The sequence below is a fragment of the Amphiura filiformis genome, chromosome 8 (assembly GCF_039555335.1).
Source record: "Amphiura filiformis chromosome 8, Afil_fr2py, whole genome shotgun sequence".
NCBI lineage: Eukaryota > Metazoa > Echinodermata > Ophiuroidea > Amphilepidida > Amphiuridae > Amphiura > Amphiura filiformis.
Genome location: NC_092635.1, coordinates 55,749,631 through 55,764,262, shown reverse-complemented (window position 1 = coordinate 55,764,262; position 14,632 = coordinate 55,749,631). Strand labels below are relative to the sequence as shown.

Genomic DNA, 14,632 nt, shown 5'->3' with positions numbered 1-14,632 from the left:
GTTAAACGGTCCCTCCGTGCGAAGACACAGAAGACACACATGGGTCCTGATGGAACCAGGCGCAAGCAAAATGCTCAAGCCAGGCTAAAAAGTTTATATAAGTATGCTGGTCTATGAAGAGAAAAGAAAGGAACAGAATAGAAGGGCAGTTCCTTCTTTCCTAGCAATGAAATGTAGTCCCTACATCTACATGTATTTCCGCATTTGATACAGGCAAAATACTATTACGTTTGAACCCGCGTTTTAAGCTCAGAGAATGTGAGTGAATAAACTCTGCCCGTGGCAACACTATCAATGTGTTCAAGAATCTTCCGATCCGTATTAAAACTCTCCTCATGAAAGAAATGAGCAAAACACCGCAACTATCGCAGCAAAACAACCGTGAAGAAACGCATTCTCATGAAATATTGAAATATTGAAACTTGAACCTGCTACTTGAACAGGTAAAATGACCTCTATGGACTTTGACCAAATGACTTGTAATGAAAGCCAGATAGAGGGTGCTATCAATATCGTTCTCGTAAACGTGTAGCCCGAGTTGTAGTATAATCTGTATTCTTTAGTACTGCTATAAAGAGAACTTTCGTAAATTTTTCAAAAGTATTTTTGCTGCAACTTTCAGTGACTTACGAGGGGCGGTCACTGGTCAGTAATTAATGAGAGTTGATATGGATAATTTTCATGGCATTTCTCTATTATCACATAAACACTGTACCTTTGTCTTTCAAACAACACAAAATTATACCTGATTACGTAACAGCATTAGCATGAAATCAATGGGCTTCAGTCACTGGCTGAAAATGAGTCGTTTTTTAAGGGAAATAAGAGACTGAAATGAGGTATTGTAGTATATTTTAGATCTCGGGAATTAAAGTATGGAGAGTACTGCTTTTTGGAATAGGCCTAGTAGTAGACCACAAACTTTCAGCTCATATAACCATCTTTGTCGGGCTGGAAAGGTTTTCGTTTACTTATAATGTGTGACAAATATGTGTTACATTTGGCAAAAACAAGGTTTTTCTTTCTCCCCTATAAGGCCATGCATTAACATCCAAAAAGGTGGTGGTGTCACACTTTTCATTGTGATCGTTTTGTTTGTTGAGTGTACCTTTATAAACAAAAATAATATGGTAGTATATTTGTGGCTGACCTCCTCGCATAGCCAATCTGTTGGTACAATTTACAGTTAAGAAAGGTTACTATAATATAAATTTATACAGTAATAACATAATTATTGTCTTGTCAAGTAATGCATCATTACATTGTAAGATGTCAATAAGTGCTCCAGGCCATCTGCCATCTTTACACTTTTGTAGTCGATCCATGATCCATCTCACTGCCCTCGCACAGTGTCATCGACCCTATATCTTCATAACAGGAATCGCCATGGTAGGTTAAATCCACAGCCACGATTAGCCATTTGGTTCAAACCTTTAAAGCTCTTTAAAACTAATAATTAATTGAGGGACATAACTAAGGCTACTCACAATAGCCGGGTAATCGATCTTGGTTGTGCGTGAATAAGCTTGTATACCCCATTGAGTTCAATGGTCATCGACTTTATACTGCCTACAGTGAGTGCAGCTGTACTACACGCTGCACGCTGTAGGACCAACGCAATATAAAATGGTCAAATTTTGAGTTCAAAGCGCACGGCCAATTTTCAAAGCGCATTCTAGCGACTATCATATCTGTTCAACACGTATTTTCAAGTGTATGAGACCAAATCTGGTGTCTTGAGAAAAAAATCATGGCGGGAGATATTCATCATTTTCTAACCCAGTATCCGAAGATTTTCGTCTGATATCAAAATCGTGCATAGCAATTCACGTGTATCGATCCCGTGTATTCATTTTAATGTCCCTGCTGCACCAAATAATTATTAGCCGGGCGGTGTCGGTGTGCCTCGTCTCTCCATCTGATGATTTCCTGGCAGTGAATTTACGTTTGTAGTCACTTTGTACATATGAAGGAAGTCTGATATATGGGTGGACAAGGTTCGGATGATTACTTCCGATGCAATCTCACCAGGCCCGTACGCAGAACCGCACCTCCCCAAATTTGCAAAAGTATACAAAAAGTCCCAAATTTTGAGAATTTGCGAGCGCAGCGAGCCAAAAATCAGGTTTTTACGCATTTTGGTCAAAAAGGTCCAAATTTGGGGAAGAAAGTCCACTTTTCACAAAATCGCCCCCCCCTTGGGAAAAAGTCCACTTTTTCAAAATCAGCACCCCCCAAAAAAAATCCTGCGTACGGGCCTGAATCTCACGAAGCATTACCATCTTCAGATCAACAACCTTTTCCCAGATGTACATGTGCTGAAGATCGACTGTGGATCAAAGCCAATGACATTTAGTCAAAGTGGTTGACAGATTGGCATTTCATGACACCACCAAAGTCCACCTGATGTGGGTGATTATCAATAGATTTTACGAATCATTTTGTTCTTGGTTTCACAGAACTGGTATGGATCGGGCCACTTCAAATCGCTCTATTATAATTATAGTAGGACTTTTTCTGTGATATGTTGTTTTTAAAGCTTTGGAATACCCTCTTTCTTCCCACCAGAGAGACTCGTTCTCGTGCCATTTTCTAAACAAAATTGCTAAAAACACTTGTTTCCATATAAGTGTTATTTTACTTCTTATTATGTCTTGTATGCATTTTCCTGCCTTAGGACGGTAGTTTTTATTGCGCTTTGATTCTTCTGAAAAAGCGCATTAACGTACGTATGTACAGACAATATTCAAGCACTTCAGATTCTGGTTTTGGGAGCTAACCAACATGTTTGAATATAACTTAACCTTATGAAGTATAGGTGGCCAAGTACTATTACAAAGTAAAGCTATAAAGAAAGTGAACTAGCGAACGAAATGAAAACAATAAAAATAATGTGTAAAAGATATTTCTAAACGAGCATTGAGTGCTTCGAATACATAATTCATATTCTCGGTCTATCGTTTCAGCAAGAGTATTTTGCCCCCTTAATATTAGGGAATTTTGGGAAATTTTAGTAGAGAAATGGAATGCTGGAGCATTGATTTACCTGCAATTTTATCTGCCGACTTCTGAGGCTTTTGGGGAACTTACGGTTGTTGGACTGAAGGAATGAATATAAATAATATAAAATTAATATTTTTTTGGTATATAAGAAAATGGTCAAACAATTCAACACAGTTTAGAGTGTTGTTGTGGGCTAGTAATAGTGTGCTTACAGTCCATTTACTTCAAAGAAAGGAAATTGCGAACCAGAAATATTTTATGTAGTCAATGTACTACTATATAGTCAGAGATGTAATGTGAAAACGTCAAAGTGTGTACCTCTTCCAAGAAAAGAATATATTCTTCTGTCGACTTGCTGAAGTCTGGTTTAAACAACACATCTGCCAATGTAAGTGAAAACAGGGGGACAACTGATCAATGCAGGCCTGTTTTGGAGATGCAAAGGATATAACAGTATTCGGTGAACTTCGCTGAACAGTGATCTCAAGTGAATCAGGACATACATCGGAACTTTAAATCAACAACACGAAGAAGGCTGCTGGCTAAGTAAAATCATTAAACATAGTGTATAATTAATTCTGACTGATTGTATATATTTATGTTCACTCACAAGATTATTATCATGCTTTACTTTTGATTACAAGACTTAGATATTGTTAACTTAATCAAACAGTCTGTTTTGTTGTGCATTCTGAAGTGAATTTGGGAAAAAAGCGTTTTTGGCCTTGAGTCATTAAGCGACTCATAACACATTGCATCGATATAAAGGAACCCACACTAAACAGGGTAGCAAAAATCTATAATAGAGAGCTTGCGAAATGGAGTTACTTTAACTTTAACGTCTAGAGGATTATAGAGGATTATGTATTCAAAACCACTCTGCCATTAAAGCCGCTTGAAGTTAAAGTTAACGCCAGAATCTATAGTGTGCCGTAAATTATGATGAAAATACGTCATAATTAAAACAATGGTTTGCATATTTCCTCATAGACTACATAATTACCACTTATGTATTGTCTAGTTAATAGACCAATTATTGGAAATCTAATTTGGTTTGGGTAAAAAACATGCCACATGATGCTAAAATTACTGATTGAATTAGATCAAAATAAATTTTGTTCCAAACGTCACACTTGATATATACATTTGTGTGTGCTCATGACGTACACCAAATCAGCTTGCGGAACCAAGTTTTTGGCTTGACTTCAACGCCAAGGGGATTAAGTTCCAGTAAAATTGACTGATTTTACGGGACCCAGCAGTGTAGTGAACTTCTGCGAATTGCAGCTACTGTGAACATTTTTTACAACGTTGCGTGTCTTATAATTACACCTCTATATAACCAAATATGTTTGTACTGTTCAGGTATTTTATTCATTTAGGCCTACATTATGTACCCAAATTCAGCTGGTCTAACATGTGCCACGCTATTATACGCATATTATAGGCCTATGGGTATTGTATGTCAACCAAATTATTCATTATTAAAAGAGGAGGCCTATTTGTCACAAAAAATAAGAATGTCAGAAAAGGAGCATCCAGAAATATGTTGGTTGAAAATCAAAATTCTGGGAGTTTTTAAAGAACAAAATGAGGATCATTCGGGGAGATATATTTAATTCGATCAGAATGCAAAGAGGAGTCCTTGCCCTCCTAAAAGAAAACTCCTGGCAACGCCACTGGGGAGTGGGAAAGTGAGGATAGATGAATAGATGGAGGGAGCGGATGATATGGAGAGGTGGTAATGGTGGTGGTGGGGGGGGGGGCTAGGGAGAGCAAACAGATAAAATGGGCTTGTGTCCTGATGGAAATATAAAATTGACAAAACTGACGTTTACTGGAATAATAATTGAGCTTTTATTATAATAATCCGGGACAATAATATAGGCATATCACAAGAATATTTAATTGAAACATGTTTAGAAGTATAATATTAGCGTATAGCTCATAACATAGGCCTAATTCCCATTGCATTGGTCATCGCCAAGAGATGTAATCCATGTTTATTCAAACTAAGCGCCTATTGTAATAAGTGTTACCAACAAACCACTTCAGCAAACAAAAGGGAGAAATTTGATGCAGTCGCTTTTACATACCCTTCTGTTGATCACCCATTGATACACTTCCCCTAGTTTAAACAACAAGACGCTGTTGTTACAGAAACCAATCTGACGTTCGCGTTGAAGTGAAGTTGAGCAAGAAATCGAATCGATATTTTTGAAGTTGCCGTTAAAGTTCCAGTAACTTCATTCCGCAAGCTCTCTAATATTAATGTCAATACTGCACGGCTGGCTGAGCCCCATAATTGTTGTAGTCGCGCTTTGTAGGCAGTGTCAGATTCAATTAACTGTTTTTGCTTATTCACTTAAAAAACCCATGATGCAGTCATGTCTACAGTAGAATTCATCTCGACCTTTGCAGGACTTAACCCCATTAAAAGCTATTAAACCAAGATAACACTCATTGAAACAGCTCAATTGATTAAATCGGATCTTCTCTGGTTGTGCACAAGTGACTGTTTTCATGTGCGATATCGCAATAAAGCTGGTATTCATAGCTTCAGTTGGGTAACCGATTATAAAGGAAACGAAAGGAAACAATGTTATGTGTGGCTTTGTTCACGAAATCAGACAATGGCGTGCTTTTTGTACACCAGCATTCTTGAAACTGAGCAACATAATGATTTTTGACTTAACACGGTTTGGAAATAATTTCTTCATATTTTTGGTGTTATCTGTCGTTTACATGTCCTTCCTAAAACACAAAAGTACGACCCTCTCAAACACCTAAATTAGCTAAAATTTAGGACATGTTACAAAACTATATTGTCTAGAATTTTAGAAGAGTACTTTTAATATTGGCCGGTTATTTTTCACACAGCGACGTTAACTAGGCAATGTACTATTACCTATAACATTAACTAAAACACCAAAGTACGAATATTTCCAAACATCTAAATTAGCTAAAAATTTAAGACATGTTAAAAAACTATATTTTCTAGAACTTTAGAAGAGTACTTTTTATATTGGCCGGTTATTTTTCACACAGCGACGTTAACTAGTCATATCCCCATACTGTTAACGTAGGGCTATTTGTAGGGTCACGCGTCAATGGGAAAGAGCACTGTGTATTGTGTATAGGAAAACGGACAGTAACTGCAGTATGCCTCGTAATTTCAAAAGTATTGATGCCAGGTGAGTAACAGTTGCGATTCTATTCATCATTTTGTTTTTCTGCAATAGCGATTTTATGTCTAAAGTAATGTTAATTACCCCATTGTTCTAAAATTTATTCATGCAAAACCTTGTCAAAACCAGGACAGAGCACTTTGAACATTCATCTTTCGATATTTTCACAAAAATCCAAGATAGTGATTCTGGAAGATGAAACCGCTGCACTATATCATGATATGGTTTTACCTAAATTGAGTTTAATTTTCAAACGGCGCTGCTTTTAGCCGCTACATAATTGCTGCTGTGGCTATATGATATACAAACGCGTTAATATAGACTGTCAGATACTGATGAGCAAAAGGCCTTTCCCTCTGCTTTACATTTTTAGTAATCATGGTACGTATATTAATGGGAAGTGATCGAAGATAACATACATACTATGTGCTGAAGAGAAAAAACATTTCGGGAACAATCATGTGACATTTTTCAGCTAATGATGTGCGCCTCTTCAAGAACACAGTTTGATCATGGTTACGCGTGGGTTGTACTTGGAGCATGTATCCTGATGCGATTGTTTGTCGATGGTCTCTGGGCAACATTAGGTATTATGATGTTGCAATGGCAGACACATTTCAACGTCAGCTCGTCGACAACTGCATGGATAGGGTCATCATATTTCTTACTGATATTTTTTACAAGTAAGTATGGAAGAGTAAGCGACTTTGATTGGCATTATTTTATTTTGTTGAAAAACATGGTCGTACTATATAAGCCTTTCTGTTTATCTTGATCTGATTACAGACGGTTACAGATATGATGAAATATCATTCAGTTGTGTTCTTGATGACAATTGTGATGTCTTGTTGATATCATATTACGTGGGTTAGTTAAACCATTGGTACTCATGGAAATAATACACACAACACACGTGCATTTGTTGGTATATAAAGCATGAAAAGGAATTTTATTTCACTACATGTATGGTATAATGCTATATAGTTCTCAGCTGGTATCAACTGGTTCTCAACTGCATATTCATACCATCAGGTGTGCATGGTATAATACACATAGGCCTATACTACATCTTTCTCCCTTTTTAATACCTCTGGAATTATTTTATGATGAAATATTAGTTGCACACAACATAATGTTTATTAGGATGCTTTAAAGCAATATTTCGTGATAGCATCCTCTTCTTATGATTTTGTCAGTAGATATCCACCACAAAAAAAGCTTATTCGCAAATTTTCAGTTGATTCCGATTTTGCGTTTGCGAGTTATGCAGGATTATGTGTATTACACTCCTCCACAAAACACTGTGTTGTAATTTAATTTGACGATATTTTTGCTAAACGAATTAATCCGCAAGATATGTTTTGAACATAAACATTATGTAGACAGACATTTCCAATGGTATAAAAAATCGCAACTTGTTTTTGGGAGGGATAAGCCTGTGGATCACGGAATGCCCCTTTAACTCAAATATGATTGGGTAAATCTCTTTACATTATCAGTTGTTGTTTCAATGCATGTTTAAAAATGTTAATTTACTTTTGTATTTTTTACAACTATCTACGAAGTATTAAATTTTATTGGTGCATAAATCCTGTTAAACCATACGGTAGGCTATTAAATTTGTTTTTATTTGTGGTTTTATCTCATTTAATTCATCAGCTCTATTCTGCAAATAAGTTCAACTATTACCAAACATTTCTGACGGTACACTTATTTCAAGGACATCATGTACCATTGCCTGATTATGAAAAGTAAACTTGCAACTTGATCACCATCTTTAACTTTACAACATTAAGCAATTTCCAAAAGTTTAAACTGACTTTCAGCACAAAAATTCACTAACCTTGAATTTTCGATGTGTGACACACATCTTCATCAGAAGAAGTCCTAAGATGTTGTGATGGACTTGCTCTTTTGTTGATCATTGGCAACTTTTGGTCGAATGAGGGCGTTGTATAAGGTTGGCAATTCCAGTCCTTGATCGCGATTTAGTTCTGGCGATTTCTTCTTGATCTGGATGGCCTCCCACTCATTCGACCAAAAGTTGCCAATGATCAACAAAAGGGCAAGTCCATCACAACATCTTAGGACTTCTTCTGATGAAGATGTATGTCACACATCGAAAATTCAAGGTTAGTGAATTTTTGTGCTGAAAGTCAGTTTAAACTTTTGGAAATTGTTTATTACCAGCACGTATGAACTTACATTCGAACATTAAGTAAGTTACATTCATCTTAAAACAGCGCGTCACGCGTCACAGGCAGGACATGCAATTCACCGGAGAATTCCACTAAGGAAGATCACGTTCACAGTACACACAGAAAAATAAAGGTGTCGAATTGACTCGAGGTATCTTCTCCAGCTATTTGAGTATATGAAAGTGTCAAGTATGTATCTGAGAGAGTCCAGATAACTATTTTGGAGGGTCAGAGTGACTTTTGTTATGCTGATAACAAAAGGGGTCAATACGAAGGAGAGTCTAACTGACTCACTTTATCTCTTAAAGATATGCAAGTATTAAGGGCTGGGGTATGAACGTTTGGACAGTATTTATTTTGGGACATTAGAGCACATCAGACATATCGAATTGCATTCTGAATACGAAGAAAGTCATTCTGATATCAAATAATTTTGTTTTGAAATTCGCAATTTAATACACATTTTATGGCAAATCATTAAAAATTGATATTTTTGATATTTAACAGTACTTGAAGTAAACTTTATAAATCTGATGATTTATACTTAATGTGTATGTAGGTGGGATGAAAAGCCGACGATCAATTGAAAATTTTGACCTTTCGTATTGAAGATATGGATTTTTTTCTCCTAAAACACCAAAATAAATTAGGTCTTTTTGGGAAAAAAATCCATATCTTCAATATGAAAGGTCAAATTTTCAATTGACCGTCGGCATTTCCTCCCTGCTACATACACTTTAAGAATATATCATTAGATTTATATAATTTACTTCGAGGACTGTTATATATCAAAAATTTGAAAAATATCAATTTTTTATAATTTGTCATAAAATTTGTATCATATTGTGATTTTCAAAAATGAAAATTATTTGATATCAGAAAGACATGCTTCGTATTCAGAATGCAATTCGATAGGTCTGAGGTGCTCTCATGTCCCACAAAAAATACTGTCGAAACACAATAAACGCTCATTTTAGATCCCTTAAATCATGGTCAACGTGTCTCTCTCAGAGCACTCCCTGTGATTCGTGCAAAGAGTACGGCTTAGATGTGACTCGGTAAGGAGTACTCTAATAAGGAGTCATTTAAATGACTCATTAAATGTCAAGAATTTGTTCTGGAGACGGCTCTCACAAAGACTCTTGGATGGTGGACCCCTCAAAACGTCAGATAAGTGGAATCTAATAAGGAGTCATGTATTGGTTTCTTATGTGTCAGGATATTGTCCACGAGACGACTCCAAAAGAGAGTTCCCTATATTGGACTCTTGAAGAAGTCAAGTGGGTAGACTCTTTTATTATTCAAATTGGGAGTCGTCTCCAGGACAGACGTAGACTCAAAAGATCACGTCAACCATGTCAACACATGTTTCGCTCTTAAGTTCATTTTCCTCTGTCGGACAAACACAGCAATGAGGCCATTATTATATCGTAGTGTCCTATTTTTGCCACCTCATGAACATTACGTTTTGTTACCTGGAGAGGTTTGATCATTTCTCACCTCCTTTTTCAACCAAATCGACGGTAATAACTCTTGTAGTGAGGGATCAAGATTTAACCACAAATTGCCTCAGGCAAAACTCACTTCCTGGGAACTAAATACCACACAAGGTCATTTTTATGTAACTCATTGACCATTTGTGTTATATATACTGCCAATAGCTATATGATATCCTTGTGATCTGGTCAACTCATTGACATGTACCAACCTCAGGAGGAATTCAATTTTTGATCAATTCTCTCCAGGTAGTGAAACGTAATGAATGGGGATATATTGCTCTGATTGTTGCATGAGACTGCAAGGTTTGAAGCATTATTAAATTGATAGTTGGAGAATAACTAATCGAAGGAGGAAATTAGCGACATAAATGTACCTATTCTGAAGGCTTTCTGGACCAGTTTCTGCTCAAGTTAATTTAGCTTATACATTATAAAGACAGCAATTCCTGATAAAAATGAAATGTATTTAAATCCAAAATTTCATAGACACAAAATTGAAATGTTTTTTTTAAAACTCAGTTTGATATTCGCCGATATTTTGTGTTGGTCACAATATTTAATGTGTATATAAAGGGGCACACTATAATATATACGTCATTAGAAAATTTCCAGAGCAGTCAGAAAATAAATATGTGAAGAGAAGCCATCTACATTTGAAATTATCATAATTTCATTAGGAAACGAATTTGGAGAAAACCTTCTGTTAATAAAATACTATGCTGAGCCACCAGCCTGGGTGGCTCACGCTTCAGTAATTTCAGATGATTGAACTCAGTAATACATCAAATAATGTCTTCCAATTCATGAAAACAAATAGATAATCAGCTTATCGGATTAAAAGCTTAGAGGGAAGGTATTGCTGCTCAGCGAGTGTTTGTAATTATCAGAAGGTTTTCTCCAAATTCATTCCAGTCTGCCGCCTGGACAACAAATTCTTTAGAAATGCTTAGTCGCGCTAAAAGTCGATCGATACATGTAAAAATCAGCACAATTCAGAGATACACCTTTTTGCTATGAAATTAATTTTCTCGGTCAAATATAAAGCAATATTTTTTTTTCTTCAGTAATGTCAGTTAAAAACTTGGTGCTTGAATATACATTTTTTTAAATCCTGGTGTTAAAATTAAGCATCAAATTGTGTCTTTTAGTGTGATATTTTTGATTTTTATAGGCCTTGAATTCGCCTGCGAGCTTTTTACGGAATTCATGTTTTAGCGTCTCAAACTAACATAGTTTGCTAAAGAAAGATATTTCCCACCTCTGTAAAGCACATCGTGTGGGTCTATATGTTATAGTTTTGTCAGAATTTCCGTTTTGTTTTACCCTTTTTCCATTCATGGTCCGAAAATGTCAAACTAAGTAAAAGTAGGCAATAGTGAGTACTTTTATCTCGAGAGCAACCAGCTGAAATAGTCGATATTTCCTTTGTTGTTATCCAGGTCAATTTTTCATTGAAAGCAAATTGCCCGACCAGCGATTAAATCCCCAATTGGGTGTTCTGGTTAAACATGATCAGTAGGAGCGCTATAGGTCTGGGAATTTCTTTGCTATATTGAAGTTCTGGCAACACTATAGCCATGCCGGTATTCCTATTAAACCCAGGGATATCGATCCACAATGCTAGTACTAGCCTTTAGATTTCACGTGTTGATTTAGAAATTTTTTCAGCCGACAGTGAAAGATGGTGAAATCAAAACGGAAATTCTGACAAAACTATGATATATAGCTCACGGTGATGTGCTTTAGAAAGTTGGGGAAAATCCTTCATTAGCGAACTATATTACTTTGAAAAGCTAAAAGGTTGATCCAAGAAAAAGCTCGCGGGCCGAGCTGAAGCCTATAAAAATCGAATATCTTACACTAAATGACTGAATTTCAGGCCTAAGTTTAACACCAGGATTTTTTAAAAAAAATCAGTATCAAGCATTATAGTTTTTCCAGCCATTTACTGAAAAATGAAAATTATTGCTTTTCATTTGGCTGAGAAAAAAATTTTACACTGAAAAGGTGTAACTCAAAATTTTGCTCATTTCAACACCAATTTCGATCGTTTGTATTGCCTCATTAAATGACTGAGTGAGCCTTGCAGAACAAAAGAATTGGTTGTGCAGGTAGCTGACTGATTCTCTAATGAAAAAAGACATTCATACATGTATATCAAGTCTATTCTTATGTCTTTCTTCTCTTCATCACAGCACCAATATCTTCAGCATTAGCCCATCGGTTTACGTACAGAGTAGTTACCATATTTGCTGGAATCGTGATCTTCAGTTGTCTGTTTGCGTTAGGTTTAATAAGATCTTTGTGGCAAATTTATGCAATAATGCCAATATTAGGTGAGTTTTCTTTTTATCGTTTTTAAAGCGGTGAAACGTACCAATAGACTTTACTTTTAGACTTTAAAACATGCAAATGAACCTCGATTAGATTTAATAATAAAGTTATAGCCCTGGATTTGAGCTAAGAAGTTTTGAACCAGGTATAGAAACTTGATGTGAGGGACAAACAGGGGGATACCAAGTAAACCATAGAATAGTATAGAAATTGCAATAGAACAAAAGACAAAAGATCCCAGAAGCGACCACAATCTCAAATCGGAGAGATGCCCATATTAGCCACCCAAACAATGCTCTTCTTTGAAACAACGATAGAAGAGGCCAACAGTGCTGACGTCCTAATAGCAGCAAAGACTTGTATGGGCACTTGTCGCCACCAGCATGGTTCGAACCAACTCGAAGGACGGTCATACCAGCCCTGGTCATACTCAGGTCCATGGTTTGCTCCAAAATGGAATATGCAAGATCTTCATGGATTGGTGCACCTCCCACATTGTCCCACCTCACTTTCACAACTTGATGCAATGCAGAGGTATCACATTAGCTCCCGCTATTCCAGAGTCTGTCTATCAGAAATAGTCAGAAAGTGCTCAACTGCAAAACGGACTGACTCTGGGATAGACTTTGGTTGTGTTGACATCATGGAATGTATATTCATTCACATTCCCAAGAGATGCTACTTCCTACAAAGCATTTCATCGTGTCCTCTGATGATTGCCTTTTTAGGCATGAAACTCAGAGTACGGCTACCTATTCTGGAAGGTCTGTTCTTTGAATTAAAAAAAATGAATGAATAAATAAATAAATTTATTACAATAAATAAATAAATTTATTTAAAATAAATAAATAAATAAATTTAATAAATTAATAATGAATTAGATTAATGGGTATGCCGTAACTAATATTGCTGTATCATGTGTTAAAACTTCTGTAAATGCGTTTTATCTCTTTGTTCTTCAGGAATTGCAGTAGGCCTGGCATATCAACCAGCTACTACATTCTTTGTTTACTACTTCGACAAGCGTTACGCTTTTGCAAATGGACTGAACAATGCTGCCAGTGGCTTGAGTGTCTTCATTTTCCCGCCTTTGTTGGAATTTCTAAATAGTGTATTCGGCTGGCAAGGAGCGTCACAAATTTTAGCTGCCATAATGGCCAATATTTGTGTCTGTGGGTTTCTATTACGCACATCTAAATTTGAAAAGTTACAAAGAAAAAAAACTCAAATTGAGTAAAGTTAATAACAGTGAAGACACAACTCGTTGTAGCATCTTGAAAGATGCTGCACAAGATTTTGACTTGTCGCTTTTCACAAACGTGCGATTCATCTTTCAAAGTATAATAAATGGCCTTTTATACGGTGGAATACTTGCAGCCATCATATATCTCGTTCCTTATTCCACTAACGTTGGTATTTCTGATCTTAATGCATCTTTCATAATGTCTACAGTGGGGATGTGTAATGTAATTGCGAGACTCTCACCCATTGGATTTTTAGTAGACAAGAGGTTTATATCGGCATCAACGGTGACTGGAATGGCATTGCTACTGCTTGGTCTTACCACAATTCTCATTCCCTTCGTGAAAACTCTTCCATTTCTTATATTGCTTGCTGTAGTGTTTGGACTAACGTGGGGGGTTGGAGGTTCTTTACTCATGGTTATTGTGGCGCATTCTGGTGGCTCAAAGGAAAAGGCCCCTGGTGCTCAGGCATGGATGCTTCAGCAGATGGGGTTTGGAGGATTCTTGTGTATCAATGGAACTGGTAAATTCAAATATGTATATATATATATATCAAATCTCAAAAATGCCGAAATAAATGAATTTTCATAATAAATGCCATTTTCATAAATATGGTGGCATCTCCCTGGCCAAGGAGGAAACGAAGGCTAGCAAGAATGTCAACTTTTCCTCTTCTTCTCCTTATGTGCTACATACTCCTTTTTATTTTATCTTTTAAATTTCCAATATCGGTTCTTAAATTTTCATCTGAAGCTATCATTTTCCTCTCAGTCAGATGTCGCTTATTGCGATTGTATGAAGTATTTGTTTTAATACTAAAGTTAGATTATATTTTAACTTCTTGCAGCCTGGTTGTATGATCGTATGGGCAGTTACCGATTACCACTTGTCCTCTGCGGAGTCTGTTCATTATGCATAGGTAGTATTGTATTGGCAGACCCATTACTGCATCAATGGCAATTGAGGCTAGAAAACAACAAGAAGAGGAAGTCTTCAACCAAGGATTACATAGGCCTATATTCTAGACTTGGAAATATCTCAAAAGAAACACAGGTGTGACAAGACAATTAGTGTATACCTGTGTGATACGCAGTTTTAAGGAATAATCCATGTGCAATTACGATGTTATAAATACACTTGCCCACCCAGTTAATTATTTTGCCCAC

At 36.4% G+C, this 14,632-nt stretch overlaps 1 long non-coding RNA gene across 1 annotated transcript; it reads left to right on the top strand.

The window, feature by feature from the left end:
- The first annotated feature begins 6,662 nt into the window (after positions 1–6,662).
- LOC140158315 (uncharacterized) lies at positions 6,663–14,463 on the top strand. Its single transcript, XR_011859769.1, has 4 exons — positions 6,663–6,874; positions 12,084–12,224; positions 13,185–13,989; positions 14,314–14,463. It is a non-coding gene; the product is annotated as an uncharacterized lncRNA (long non-coding RNA).
- The last annotated feature ends 169 nt before the right edge of the window (positions 14,464–14,632 follow it).